Here is a 15,158-nt window from a genome sequence, read left to right as displayed (position 1 = left end):
GAAGGTAGACGGAAAAACAAAGAAGAGGACGTCGGAAAAAAAAGAAGGGGACGTCGGATACTTAGGGCAGCGGAAGAGAAGGAAAAGAAACCCTAGTATCTGATACCATGAAAGAGATTAATTCTGTGATTATTCTCCTTGATTGAGTTGGTAAAATATACCATAGTTAGAGTGTCCTATTAGGCTACAAAATATACTAACCTAAAATAGAAGATTTACAAAATATTCTTTTACTACATATTTACAATATTTATCAAGCACATGCACATGTTACTAGTCATAAAAAACCAGGGCTATTACTAAACAAACTTCGAATTTCTGAACAGGAAACTCTCATGTTGAACAAGACACGAACCAGGCCATGCCTTACCATGAAGAGTCCATGTTCACTCAGCAGTGAGCATGACATCGCATGTGAAGAATTATCACTATAATCTATAAGGGAAGCCCCCTGAAATCGGATATCCTGAGAGATCCCAAAAGTATACCTCACGGGTTCAAACTGCCATCAGTATATGAATTAACTTTTGCTTGTAAGATTACAACTAGGAATTGTATATTGTCACAAGCTTCAAATGCTGTTAACTTCAATAATTAAATCATGTTATTTTGCAACTCTCTTGTGCGCACGAGCCCAATCCCGTTTCTCGCTTTTTACTAGCCCACTAAAAGGACAGTTCTTGATAAAGTGAAAAAAGAGTTCTTCCTAATCCATGAGGGACACTCCCTTTCAAGATACCAACTAGTTTCTTTCAACACAAAGAAAGAAGGTACAAATAAAATTTAGCTGAGACTAATGACCATAACTAAGTCAAAATCACAGATGCCCAATGATATTGGGAAAACACCAAAGGAACTTTTCTCACCTTGTGTGAATCCATCTTGGATTGCCCGCACAACGAATATGTTTAGTTGATCAATGTTTTCCTGCAAAAAGAAACAATTAGAAAGTACTCTCTCCGTTCACTTTTACTTGTCCACTATATTAAAAATAAATTTTCACTTTTACTTGTCACTTTTAGCATATCAAGAGAATCCTATTTTACCCATAGTATTAATTACTCTTTTCAAATCATCTTTCAAGTCTATTAAAAATATGTACTAATTAACATGGGTATCATGGTAAATTACACACTTCATTTATTATTTCTTAAGAAGTGTGCAAAGTCCATAGTGAACAGAGAGAGTACTGATCTTTTTTCCATGAATATTCCCTGAATTCTCTTATTCCAAGAAAATTCAGTAAGTTGCCTTTTTTTTTTTTTTTATAATACAGAACACATAAACTCAAAATTCTAGCTCCACCTTTGTTCAAATTCACCAATAAAGGCATCATAAAAATCATAGCAATTGCTCAACGATCCATCTAAGGCTAGGACACAGCATAATAGAACTATTTGTTTCCAAGAACTATTCATACAAAACCATCAAAATTTCCAAGAACTGTACTTTTACAAACAACAAACTGGGTGACCAAAAATGATATAATCAAGCTAAAGTTCACAACTTTGTATAAGGGCCAGTGATTAACAGAGAATGAAAAAAACAAAAGAAACCAATCAAATTATCACATATGGAGATGTCTGCAGAGAAAAGAGGAGAGAAGTACCTGACTTAGACAATACTGCAAATAAATTTAGAGAGTTGCAGAAGTAGAACAGAAGTACATATATTATGACGTTTAGATAAGACCCAGGATAATGGGAATAATTCTCAGTTTGTGCTGTTACACGTGTCGGTTTTTTGGCTTTCGTTTCTTTGATTCCCATGAAAATGGCACTTTTTAAAAAACTCTGACAGAAGGATTCGTTTTGGGTGGGGAATGGAAAGTTCCAGTGTATAGCTTGTTGAACACAGACACAACAATCTGTGAAGCTTTTTAATGAATTAACACTCAAAAGGCAAAATATATATCTGTAAAAAAGACAGGGACAAACAAAAGCTAATAAATTAACTTAGAAGATACATATATTTAAGGTACTTGATGGCCTTTTATATAGGCATCCAAACGTGCTACTTGGTTACTAACACAACAACCTACTAACCATAAAACTAGGAAACTTCCACTAACTACTAGGTGTTTACCCCAGATTTGGTAACCAATTGAATTTGTATGTGGATATAGGATATGTGCTTGGGCCTCAATATGGATTACAAAGAGTTGATAAGAGCGCTTTTCAATACACGAATAAGGAGCACAAACACCGGCTGACAACGCATATAACGAGTTGATTGGAGAGGTTCAACATAAACGATCAAATTTGCAATAAACAAGATCAATAATGGATTGACTAGAACTGGATCAATATATATATTGTGTTACAAAATATTCTTGAAAGTAAAAGATGAACCAACCAACTTAAGGGAGGTGGGAGCACTCTATTTATACTAATGAGCCCATGGGCCTCCTCCAATGTGGGTTTAATAAAATAGTAATAAAAGGGACAGCCCCTACACGGGTTTGGTGGGATTTGACTGACTGCGTCGTCTAACACACGCACAGTTGGCAGCTGACCATGATGTGATAGCACTGACGCGTCCTAGCAACGGTCGCATCGGACCAACGGACTCACGGATACCGGACCAACGGTGTCCTTACATCGGGGAGAGATCCCGAACCCTCGGTGGCTTAGAGACCGGGTCAGATGGCGCTTCTACTCGGCCTTGATTAAAGTTCTTATCCGGAAGTGTGATGTCCCCGTACGAACTCTCGCCCCTTTTCTTTCTCCGATCCATAGTTACCCCGGATGGACACTTTCGGACAAAACCATCGGGGCATGTCTCTGACACTCATCCATACGATTCCAGTAATATCCGGCTCTGATAAGCTTTCGGACCAGAGCTTCCGCCCCAGAGTGATTGCCGCATGTTCCTTCATGTACTTCTCTCATCACATACTCCGTTTCCCCAGGGCCCAAACATTTAGCCAAGGGTCCGTAGAAAGATCGCCGGTATAATTGGCCGTCCACTAAGCAAAAACAGGCCGCTTTCGTTCGTAACGAACGTGACTCCTTCGGGTCGCTTGGGAGCTTATCATCACACAAGTAGTCAATGTATTTGTTGCGCCAATCCCAAGTCAAACCTGTTGAATATATTTCGGCGTGCCCGCTTTCCATGGCCGTTTTTGATAGTAGCACCGTTGATCCAGGGTTGATTTCGGCCCCTTCGACCGCGGATCCCAAATTTGCCAGTGCATCGGCCTCGCAGTTCTGTTCTCTTGGTATATGCTGCATGGTCCATTTTTTAAATCGGTGAAGTAGCACTTGGGTTTTTTCGAGGTACCTCTGCATCCATTCGTCCTTGACTTCAAACGTGCCATTCACCTGGTTTGCGACCAAAAGCGAGTCGCACTTTGCCTCGATAGTTTCTGCCCCCATGCTCCGGGCCAATTCCAAATCTGCGATCATAGCCTCATACTCGGCTTCATTGTTAGTTAATCTGGTAGTTTTGATTGATTGTCGGATGACATCACCGGCCGGGGCCCTAAGGACAATACCAAGCCCGGAACCTCTAAGGTTCGAGGCCCCGTCCGTATACAGAGACCAAATGCCCGTGGCCTTTCCTGAGGTCAGTAGGAATTCTTTTTCGACCTCGGGAACCATGGTCGGAGCGAAGTCTGCTACGAAATCGGCCAAGATTTGGGATTTGATGGCCGTTCAGGGTCTGTATTCGAGGTCGTAACCGCTAACCTCTACAGCCCACTTCGTTAGCCTACCCGACAACTCCGGTTTATGCATGATATTTTTCAAAGGATAAGTAGTTACTACACATATGGGATGGCTTTGAAAATAAGGTTTAAGCTTTCTGGAGGCGCTCACTAGTGCTAATGCCAGTTTTTCCAAATGGGGGTAACGGGTCTCCGCGTCCCCCAATGTTCTACTTACATAATAGATAGGGAATTGCGTACCTGATTCTTCTCGGACCAAAACGCCACTTACCGCCACTTTGCAGACAGCTAGATACAGAAATAGTGTCTCACCTGCCTTCGGTGTGTGCAGTAGAGGGGGGCTAGATAAGTATTTCTTCAGATCCTGTAGAGCTTTTTGGCACTCGGGTGTCCAGGCAAAATCGTTCTTCTTTCTGAGCAAGGAGAAGAACCGGTGACTCCTGTCCGAGGATCTCGATATGAAGCGACTCAGTGCTGCGATTCTCCCGGTGAGTTTCTGAACACCCTTTATGTTGTTCACCACTTCAATATCTTCGATGGCTTTGATCTTATCCGGGTTTATTTCGATCCCTCGGTTTGACACCATGAAACCCAGGAATCAGCCAGATCTTACTCCGAAGGCACACTTCTCCGGGTTGAGCTTCATGTTGTATTTGCGAAGCACATCGAAGGTTTCCTGCAAATGCTTTAAATGGTCCTCTGTTTCCAGGGACTTAACAACCATATCGTCAACGTAAACTTCCATTGTTTTCCCTATTTGTTCTTCGAATATTCCATTAACTAGGCGTTGATAGGTTGCACCAGCATTTTTTAATCCGAAAGGCATGACATTATAACAGTAGGTCCCGTACCGGGTGATGAAGGACGTTTTCTCTTGGTCCTCCGGGTACATCCGGATCTGTTGTACCCGGAGTAAGCGTCGAGAAAACTCAACATCTCGTGACCGGCCGTTGCATCGATCATCCTATCGATGTGAGGCAACGGAAACTAGTCCTTCGGACATGCCTTGTTTAAATCTTTGAAATCAACACACATTCAAAATTTGTTACCTTTTTTGGGCACTACCACAACGTTAGCCAGCCACTCCGGGTACTTCACTTCCCGTATGGATCCTACTTTCAAAAGTTTTGTTACCTCGTCCTTCACGAATGCGTGCTTAGCCTCCGCCATGGGTCTTCTTTTCTGCTTCACCGGAGCAAACTTCCCGTCCAGGCTGAGCTTGTGAGTTGCTCTGTCTGGTGATATACCTGTCATATCTATATGCGACCATGCAAAGCAATCGGCATTAGCACGGAGGAATTCAATTAATTGACGCCTGAGCTCCGGGGTGAGCCCCGTGCCCAGGTATACCTTTCTATCCGGGAGATATTCGAACAGGATGACCTGCTCCAGCTCCTCCACTGTTGACTGGCTTGCATCCGAATCATCTGGCATGACAAACGACCTGGGTACCTCGTAATCTTCATCCTCATACACCGGATTAAACCCGGCGCTCTTTGATTGCTATTTGGGAACTCCCCCCCCCCCCCCTATTGCACATTTCTCTTCCGGCCCCTTGGGCCGATGTGCCACTTCCTCTACTGCGAACATTTACCTTGCAGCGGGCTAGTCGCCTCGGATGGCTTTCACTCCTTCCGGCGTGGGGAACTTTAACAGCTGGTGTAGTGTTGAAGGTACTGCCCTCATGTTATGTATCCAAGGTCTGCCCAATAGTGCATTATATTTCATGTCCCCCTCGATCACGTAGAACACCGTTTGCTGAATGGTGCCACCCACATTTACAAGCAGTGAGATTTCCCCTTTTGTGGTTTCGCTTGCCATATTAAACCCACTTAATACCCGGGAAACGGGCACGATCTGACCGAGCAGCCCCAGCTGTTCGACCACCCTCCATCGGATGATGTTGGCCGAGCTACCTGGGTCAACCAAAATTCGTTTGACCTTAGTTTTAAAGACCAGCATAGAAATTACCAATGCATCATTATGGGGTTGGATAATGCCCTCCGCGTCTTCGTCATCAAAGAAGATAGATCCCTCGGTCGAACGATCTCGGGTGCGCTTTTCTCGGACAATAGAGATCTTTGTCCGTTTCATTACCGGCCCTCGAGGGGCATCAGTGCCCCCTACTATCATGTTGATCGTATGTTGGGGTTCAACATGCTCAGACCTTTGATAGGATTCTCTTTCCTTATAGTGATTTTTGGCCCTCTCGCTCAGCAAATCTCGGAGGTGACCGTTTTTCAACAGCCGGGCTGCCTTCTCTCTCAATTGGCGGCAATCTTCAGTTCGATGACCGTGGGTCCCGTGATATTCGCACACTACGCTCGGATCTCGCTAACCCGGGTCCGTCCTCAATGGTTTAGGCCATCTTACATCGGGTACACGTCCAATGGCTGAGACTAGTCCCGAGGTACTAACGTTGAAGTTGTACTCCAAAATTTTTAGAGGTACTTTATTGCTGGCGGAACTTCCGGTATCACTCCTGAACGAGAGTCCCCGACTGTTAGACGGGCGTTCAACCCGCTTGCTGCCTCGTCCCGAGAAATGGCTCGGATTCTCTGTTGCTTTTTCCGACCTGAAATTTTGCTTCTCCGTATAAGGATATGGCCGGAACCTCTCTTTCGATGATTCGGACTTGACTTCATATCCCTTCCTCGGTGCCTCGAAACCTCTATTTACTTTGGACCTCACCAGAGAGAGCTCGAATTGGTCATTCTCCACCCAAATGTTCGACTCATACCTGTTGTGGACGTCGGCCCAGGTTACGGCCTCGTATTCTAACAAACTTTCTTTCAATTTGGCCGAGGCCACCGAACTTAGCATGTTGAGTCCTTTTGTGAAGGCCTGCGCGGCCCATTCTTCTGGCACCGGAGGGAGCTCCATCCGTTCCCTCTGGAACCGGGTGACGAATTCCCGTAGTAGCTCATCGTCCCTTTGGGTTATCCGGAAGATATCAGCCTTACGGGCTTGCACCTTTATCGCACCGGCATGTGCCTTCACGAACGCATCGGCGAGCATTTCGAAAGAAGTGATCGAATGCTCGGGTAGGTGGCCATACCACGTCAACGCTCCCTTCGACAGAGTTTCCCTAAATTTCTTTAACAACACCGACTCGATCTCATCCTCTTCCATATCATTGCCTTTTATGGCACAAGTATACGAGGTCACGTGCTCGTGCGGGTCCGTGGTGCCGTCATATTTCTGCATGTCGGGCATTTTGAACCTCTTCGGGATCAGTTTCGGGGCCGCACTTGGCGGAAAAGGCCTTTGGATGTATCTCCTCGAATTCGGCCCCTTCAGTAGAGGTGGAGCCCCCGGTATCTGGTCCACCCGAGAATTGTACGTCTCGACCCTCTTCTCGGTCGAATCCACCCGTTTCGCCAAGGTCTCGAGCATTTTTAGGACCTCAGTTGAGGAGCCGGCTCCGGAGCCATCGCTCTCGACCATTCGCTCTCCATTTCTTCCTGTTTCAGCCGTACCCTTTGACTTTACCGGCCCTGCTTCACCCTTTCCGCTCTGCAGCTGAGCAATGGCTAGCCCTTGCTCGGCGATTGCCGCCCTTTGTTCCTGCAGCATTTCAAAGATTAAACGCAAGTTAATGCTGTCATTTGGCGCGTCCGGCTCTCTCCGGACCCGATCCCGGGATAAAGTAACGGAATGGTGAGTGTTTAGAGGATCGGTTGCCGGTGGAATGGCATTCTCTTGATCTACGGTGTTTTGCCGGTTGAGTCCTTCCCTCGAATCAACGGTGTTCGGATCAGCAAGGTTCGGCAGTGCCCGCAGTCCGCTCCCTTCATTTTCTGCCACTATCTCAGTATTGTTGACGTGACCGGATTGTTCGACGTCTGCCATTTGGATCGTTTTCACAGAGACGGAGAGGGAGTTTTTGGTTTTGATGAATACGGTGGAAGTTAAGACCAAAGACCACTATTATCCTAGCCCCACGGTGGGCGCCAAACTGTTTACCCCGGATTTGGTAACCAATTAAATTTGTATGTGGATATAGGATATGTGCTTGGGCCTCAATATGGATTACAAAGAGTTGATAAGAGCGCTTTTCAATACACGAATAAGGAGCACAAACACCGGCTGACTACGCATATAACGAGTTGATTGGAGAGGTTCAACATAAACGATCAAATTTGCAATAAACAAGATCAATAATGGATTGACTAGAACTGGATCAATATATATATTGTGTTACAAAATATTCTTGAAAGTAAAAGATGAACCAACCAACTTTAGGGAGGTGGGAGCACTCTATTTATACTAATGAACCCATGGGCCTCCTCCAATGTGGGTTTAATAAAATAGTAATAAAAGGGACAGCCCCTGCACGGGTTTGGTGGGATCTAACACACGCACAGTTGGCAGCTGACCATGATGTAATACCACTGACGCGTCCTAGCAACGGTCGCATCGGACCAACGGTGTCCTTACATCGGGGAGAGATCCCGAACCCTCGGTGGCTTAGAGACCGGGTCAGATGGCGCTTCTGCTCGGCCTTGATTAATGTGCTTATCCGGAAGTGTTATGTCCCCGTACGAACTCTCGCCCCTTTTCTTTCTCCGATCCATAGTTACCCTGGATGGACCCGTAACCGGTTTTTCTACCGTATACACTAGGCACTAAGACTAATAGTGGTATTACATGCTAAGGAACATGTAAATTAATTACTAACAGGGAAACATTAGACTAGCAACTAAAGACTACTGTTAAGCACTAAATTAAATAACAAGGAGCTGGAGTTGGTCTTTTAACACTCTCCCTCAACTCCTGCTTCTTTCCTTTCAATGACACTGAGCTGACGATAGAAATTTCCAATCTTATTGTTGCTTAAGCTTTTCGTGAATATATCGGCAACTTTATTTTCTGTTTTGACCTGCACCATTTCCTCTTCTTCTTCAAGAACTTTTTCACGAAGAAATGGTAATGTACCTCCACATGCTAAGTCCTATCGTGAAACAGTGGATTCTCCTCCAAGCGTATCGCCGACTGGTTGTCACAATATAACGGAATTGCATACTCCATTGGTTGACGCAAATCCTTCAGCAACTTTATAATCCAAGTACTTTCTTGAGCTGCCATTGCCGCTGCTCGGTATTCCGCTTCTGTCATTGACAACGACACAGTTGGTTGCCTCTTGCTACACCATGAAATTGCTCCAGACCCAAGCATAAAGACATATCCAGTAGTCGATCGTCGGGTATCATGATCACCTGTATAGTCAGCATCACAGTAGCCAACTTACAATCTCCACCTTTCTTGTATATTATACCATATCCAAGTGTACCCTTGATATATCTCAAAATCCTTCGAACTGCTTCTAAATGAGGTTTCTTTGGATTTTGCATGTATCGACTCATCACACCAACTGCGTAAGAGATGTCGGGTCTTGTTAAAGTTAAGTAGATCAAACTACCCACCAATTGTCGATACATTGTTGCATCTTCCAGGTCGTACCTAAAGAGTAGAGTGAAAAAGAATGAATCGATGTTATTTTATTAACTTGTACAGCAGTATATAAAGGGCTATACCCTACTGATACATAGAGTCCTAAATGGATACAAAGTTTGTACATGATAACTATAGTATAACAAAAAAACAATTTAAAGAGAACTAAATAAACGGAAATGATAGAGATAAACTCTATCTCTAACAAACAGAAAAACAATTTAAAAGAAAATCACTAAAACCCCAGGGAAATTATCATCAGTCGTTATTACGCCCCCGCAAGTTGGTGGTGGTATCAACCACACCCAACTTGGGAACGACTCGCTCAAATGAAGCACGTGGCAGAGGCTTAGTGAGTATATCAGCAATTTGGTCAGCAGCATGCAAGTGTTTGACTTCAATCTCCTTGTTCTGCACCTGATCCCGAACAAAATGAAAGTCTATGGCGACATGCTTCATCCAACTATGGAAAACAGGATTGGCACATATATACGTAGTGCTAACATTGTCACAAAATACTGTCGGAGCACCATCAAGAGGAAAATGAAGCTCATGAAGGAGATTAGACAACCAGTTCGTTTCTGCAACAGCAGCAGCCACAACATGGTATTCAGCTTCAGTTGATGAACGGGAGACAGATCACTGTTTCTTAGACTACCAGGAAAGAGGAGTACCACCTAGAAAGATGACATAACCTGATGTGGAGGTACGATCATCGGGATCACCAGCCTAGTCCGAATCTGAGAAAATGAGTAATCTAGAATCCTGTTTCTTTGCAATATTGATGCCAAAGTGGCAAGTTGTACGAAGACAGCGAAGAAGATGCTTAACTGCCTTCCAGTGAGCTTGACTTGGTTGATGCATGAACTGGGATAGTTTGCTAACAGCGAAGGCGATGTCCGGGCGGGTAAAGGAGAGGTAGTGCAGCTTACCAATAACTCGCCGATAAAGAGAACCATCAGCAGGGTCATCTCCTGAAGAGGCCGCACTAAGAAGTGTAGTGGAAGTCATTGGTGTGGGAGCACCCTTGCTGTCCTGCATACCTACATCATGTAAAAAATCCAAAGTATACTTTTGTTGTGACAGGAATAAGCCTTCAGTGTGAGGAAGAACCTCAATACCTAGAAAATAGTTTAGAAGACCAAGATCCTTTAATGAAAACCGATGAGAGAGACGATCAATAATACTTTTGACACCTCGAGACTGATTACCAATGATGATTATGTCGTCCACATAAACAAGCACATAAACAGTAAATTCCGAATTGTGCAAGATGAACAAAGAGGAATCAGACTAAGACTTCACAAACCCAACAGTTACCAAATAGTTCTTGAGCTCAGTGTACCAAGCATGAGGTGCTTGTTTCAAGCCATAAATGGCTTTGTTGAGCTTGCACACATGTGAGGAGTGATTAGGATCCTCAAAGCCAGTGGGCTGTCGCATATAAACCACCTCCTCTAATCGACCTTGAAGAAATGCATTATTTACGTCTAGTTGATGGATGGGCCAGCTACGTTGTGTAGCAATAGCAAGAACTAACCGGACAGTAGCTGGCTTGACTACCGGGCTGAAGGTTCAATGATAGTCCAAACCCGGACGTTGTGTAAATCCTTTAGCAACTAGACAAGCCTTATACCTGTCAATCGAACCATCAGGATGATGCTTTATACGAAATAGCCACTTACAATCAACCACATTCATAGAAGGATTGAATGGTACCAAATTCCATGTCCGATTTCTAACTAGCGCATCGAACTCAGATTTCATAGCTTGTCTCCATTGAGGATGAGGGTGGGCTTGTCTGTATGTGCTAGGTATGAAGGTTGGAGAGGATTGGATAGTGACATTGAATTGTTTCGGTTTAAGACTGTTGGTTTTAGAACGGGTGACCATGGGATGTGAAAGTAGTTTGGTTGTAGCAGGAACTTGTGGGGCAGATGGGTTGGAAACCACTGTGGGTTGTGAATTGAGGGGCTCGGATGGTGAAGTCGGTGTTGTTTGTAACACTGAAGATTGAGGATGAGAGTTTCTACGTTGGTAAGTGAGTAAGGGGCGGTTTGGGGGAGGTCTAGAATCTAAGGGGAAAGGTGTGGTGAGCTGGGGCAAAGAAGTAGACAGTTGGGGTGCTGCAACTAATGGTACTGATGGTTGGATTTGAATCGGCAATGAAGACTGAGAATTACCTGAGTTGATGGAGGCGTCGTGGGTTGGAGAGGAGGGCGAGAGTGAATGCGTGGGCAGCGTCACAAATGGATCTGGAAGCTGATAAGAGGCATTTGAATCCAAAGATTTATCCTTCGAAGGTTGTTCCACAAAAAAGTTTTTCCAAGCTACATCAGTTGTATTTTTATTCTTCAAGTGAGAAAACAAATTTTCAAAAGGGAAATTGTCTTCCGAAAATAGAACATCTCTGGACAAGTAAATTTTTGAATTTATAGGATCAAAACATTAGTGGCAGTAATATTTATTTGAAAATCTTAAATAAACACATGAAGTCGAACGGGGCTCTAATTTATTCCTCGCATAAGGTTTAAGCCACAGGTAGCATAAACAACCGAAAACTTTAATGGAATCATACTTAGGTGCATCTTGAAATAAAATCTCATATGGACACTTATCTTTTAAATTTGGAGTGGTCAGTCTATTTATAAGATAGACAGCTCGTTGACAAGCAAAACTCCAAAAGGATGATGGTAATAAAGCTTGATGTAACAAAGTTCTGGCAGTCTCAATAACATGTCTATGTCGGCGTTCAACCAGATCTACTCGTTGTGGTGTATGTGGAGGTGACATTAAGTGTTCAATACCATGTGTTTTTAGATAAGATGACAAACTTTGAAATTCCCCACCACCATCAGTTTACAAGGATAATATTTTTGTTTGAAATCGTTTTTCAAGCAATGGATGCAATGTTTGAAAAATGTCCAGGACTTCCTTTTTCGATTTTAGAGTGAACAACCACATGTATTTAGAGAACTGATCAACGAACAGGACATAACATCTTTTTTTATCAACTGAAAAAACAGGCGAAGGACACCATAAATCACTATAAAGAATCTGCAATGGCCTTTGACTAAGCAAAGAATTTTCAAAGAATGTCAACCTGTGCATTTTATTCGAATAACAAGAATTACAACTTGAAATTGTTCTAGAATGAGAGACAGGAATGGAAAACCTATGCAAAATCTTATTCAACACATGGTGTTAGGATGTCCTAAGCATCGGTGCCACAGGTTGAGAGGAAGAACCACATTACACCGAGGAGTACTTCGTGTGCTGCCCGGTGGCCACTCATACAGCCCATCTCTATTCGCCCTGCGTAGTAGAGGCGCCCCCGTAATCAGATCCTTCACAAAATAATGAAAAGGGAAAAATTCAATTGATTTCAAATTATCTTGACAAAATTTTGAGACAGAAATAAGATTGCTTTTTATGGCAGGAGAACATAAAGTGTTAAGTAGTTTGAAATCATAGTTCGATGCACTTATGTTAGCGTTACCGGTATGGGTAATTGGAATGGTATTACCATTGCCCATTGCAATCTCTTCGGGATCATGGTAGTCATGCACAGTAGCTAAACTCTGAGCATCAGAAGTAATGTGATGAGTCGCCCCACTATTAACAATCCAAGGGGCTTGCTGTTGATTAAAGTGACCAGCAAAGTTAGCCCGGGCTTGCAAATGGTCATGTGATTGAGAATGATAGACCTTGGCTGAGTGACCGGGATGATCACAAAGTTGGCAGCGAAGTTTGCTATCCGATGGTTGTGATTGATTTTTCCGTGCACGCCATGGTTGTGAACGCCAGTGTTGATTATTGACAGAATTGTTACCTTGACGCCTATTGTTGTTGTTGGCGTTGTTCCGAGGAGGAGTTGTAGATGTTCTTTGTGCTATGGCAGTAGTGATTGTAGGCGGCTGCGGTTTCCTAGCCTCCTCATGCTTGAGAAAAAGCTCATGATCGAGTAGCTTTTCGTATAATTCTTCGTAAGAGATGGTGGAATCCTTGCACGAATAGCAGCCGAAAGTTCACGGAATTCAGATCCAAGTCCACTGAGAATTTTAACTATGAGTTCCGGATTAGATACCGGTGCTCCAGCAGTTGCAAGTTCATTACACAATGATCTAACTTGATGGAGATAATCAGCAACAGGCCGAGTATCTTTAGAAACACGGGCAAGTTGGTCACGCAAACTAAAAATTCTTGTTTGAGACTTGTTTGCATATGCAATATGCAGAGAGTCCCAGGCAGCTTTGGCGGTGTCAGCAGCGGCTACAGTGGCAGCAAGAGTTGTTTCAACAGAGGCCAAGATAGCATTTTGGATTAACTGATCTTGACGAAACCAAACAAGGAATGCAGGACATCGTGCGGTAGGGAGCAGGAATAGATCCATCGAGATGGCCATAGATATTATGACCACGTATAAGCATTGACACTTGAGCTTTTCACAGAGAGAAGTTGTGGCTGCCAGCTAATTTGATGGGCAACTGTGTGACAGAATTGAACTGCACAATAGTGGTGTTGTTAGCATCAGAATTAACCACAGAAACATTGGGAGCCATTGCAGTTGATGAATGTGTGAGTTATAAGAGAATGGACTCGTGAGAGTTAGAGAGGCGCTGATACCATAAAGAGTAGAGTGAAAAAGAATGAATCTATGTTATTTTATTAACTTGTACAAGTTAATAAAATAACATAGATTCATTCTTTTTCACTCTACTCTTTATGGTATCAGCGCCTCTCTACTCTTGTACAACAGTATATAAAGGGCTATACAGAAAAACAATTTAAAGAGAACTAAATAAACGGAAGTGATAGAGATAAACTCTGTCTCTAACAGACAGAAAAACAATTTAAAAGAAAATCACTAAAACCCCAGGGAAATTATCATCAGTCGTTATTAGTTCCCTTGATCATGAGCACACATCTTACCATTTGGCTCTAGCGGTGTCGATATTGGTTTGCAATTAAACATCCCAAACTTCTTCAACAGATCTTTGGAATATTTTTTTCTGATGCAAATAAATTCCTCCTTCACTATGATCAACCTCCAAGCCAAGAAAATGGTTGAACTGTCCGAGTTTTTTCATCTGGAAGCGTGCTGACAAATTCTCCTTTGTACGGAGAATTTCTTCTTCACAATCTCCTGTTAGAATTAAATCATCCACATATACTAGCACAATAGCTAGTTTTCTGCCAACAATTTTCACGAACAGGCTGGAATCTGCTGGTGTTATTGAATAACCACTATAAGTAAGAAATTCAACAATCTTACCATACCATGCCCTCGGCCCTTGTTTTAATCCATAGAGCGTCTTTCAAAGCTTACACGCATACTCGGGATGATCTTGACTCTGAAAACCCATCAGTTGACACATGTAAATCTCCTTATCCAACTCTCCATGTAGAAATGCATTTTTCACGTCCATTTACCACAGGTTCCAATCCTTACTAGCTGCAAGTGCAAGTAGGACCCGAACAGTTGTAAGCTTTGCCACTGGACTAAACGTTTCATCATAGTCTAGTCCATATTGCTGAGAAAAACCCCGAGCTACAAGACGAGCTTTGTACCTTTCAATTGATCCATCTGTGTGACTCTTTATATTGTAAACCCATTTACAAGAAATAGGTTTGACATCCTTCGGCTTTGTCACGAGCTCCCAAGTTTGATTTCGTTCTAGCGCTTCGATTTCCTCCTCCATAGCCTTAATCCACTTCGAATTTTGAAACGCTTCCTCAAAAGTTTCTGGTTCTTTTTCATTTACTTCTTCTGCTATAGCAGCATTAGCATATTTGGGATTTTTCTTTCTGCTTCTTGTTGACCTTCTAAGTGGAGGTGGTGCATTTTCTCCACATTGCTCGCCTTCTTCTGGTTGTTGGTACAAACCAGTGTGCCAAGGATTTGGAGTCACGCCTTCTTCAACATTATCTTCAATAGCTGCACCTTCAACTTCACCTAGACTCAACTGGATTTGGGACGAGTCCACCACACCTTTGAAAACATCAGAATCTGGTAACACTTCCTTATCCGAAGACC

The sequence above is a fragment of the Lycium barbarum genome, chromosome 4, assembly GCF_019175385.1.
Source record: "Lycium barbarum isolate Lr01 chromosome 4, ASM1917538v2, whole genome shotgun sequence".
NCBI lineage: Eukaryota > Viridiplantae > Streptophyta > Magnoliopsida > Solanales > Solanaceae > Lycium > Lycium barbarum.
The sequence above is the reverse complement of the archived record's forward strand: the minus strand, read 5'-3'. Positions refer to the sequence as shown.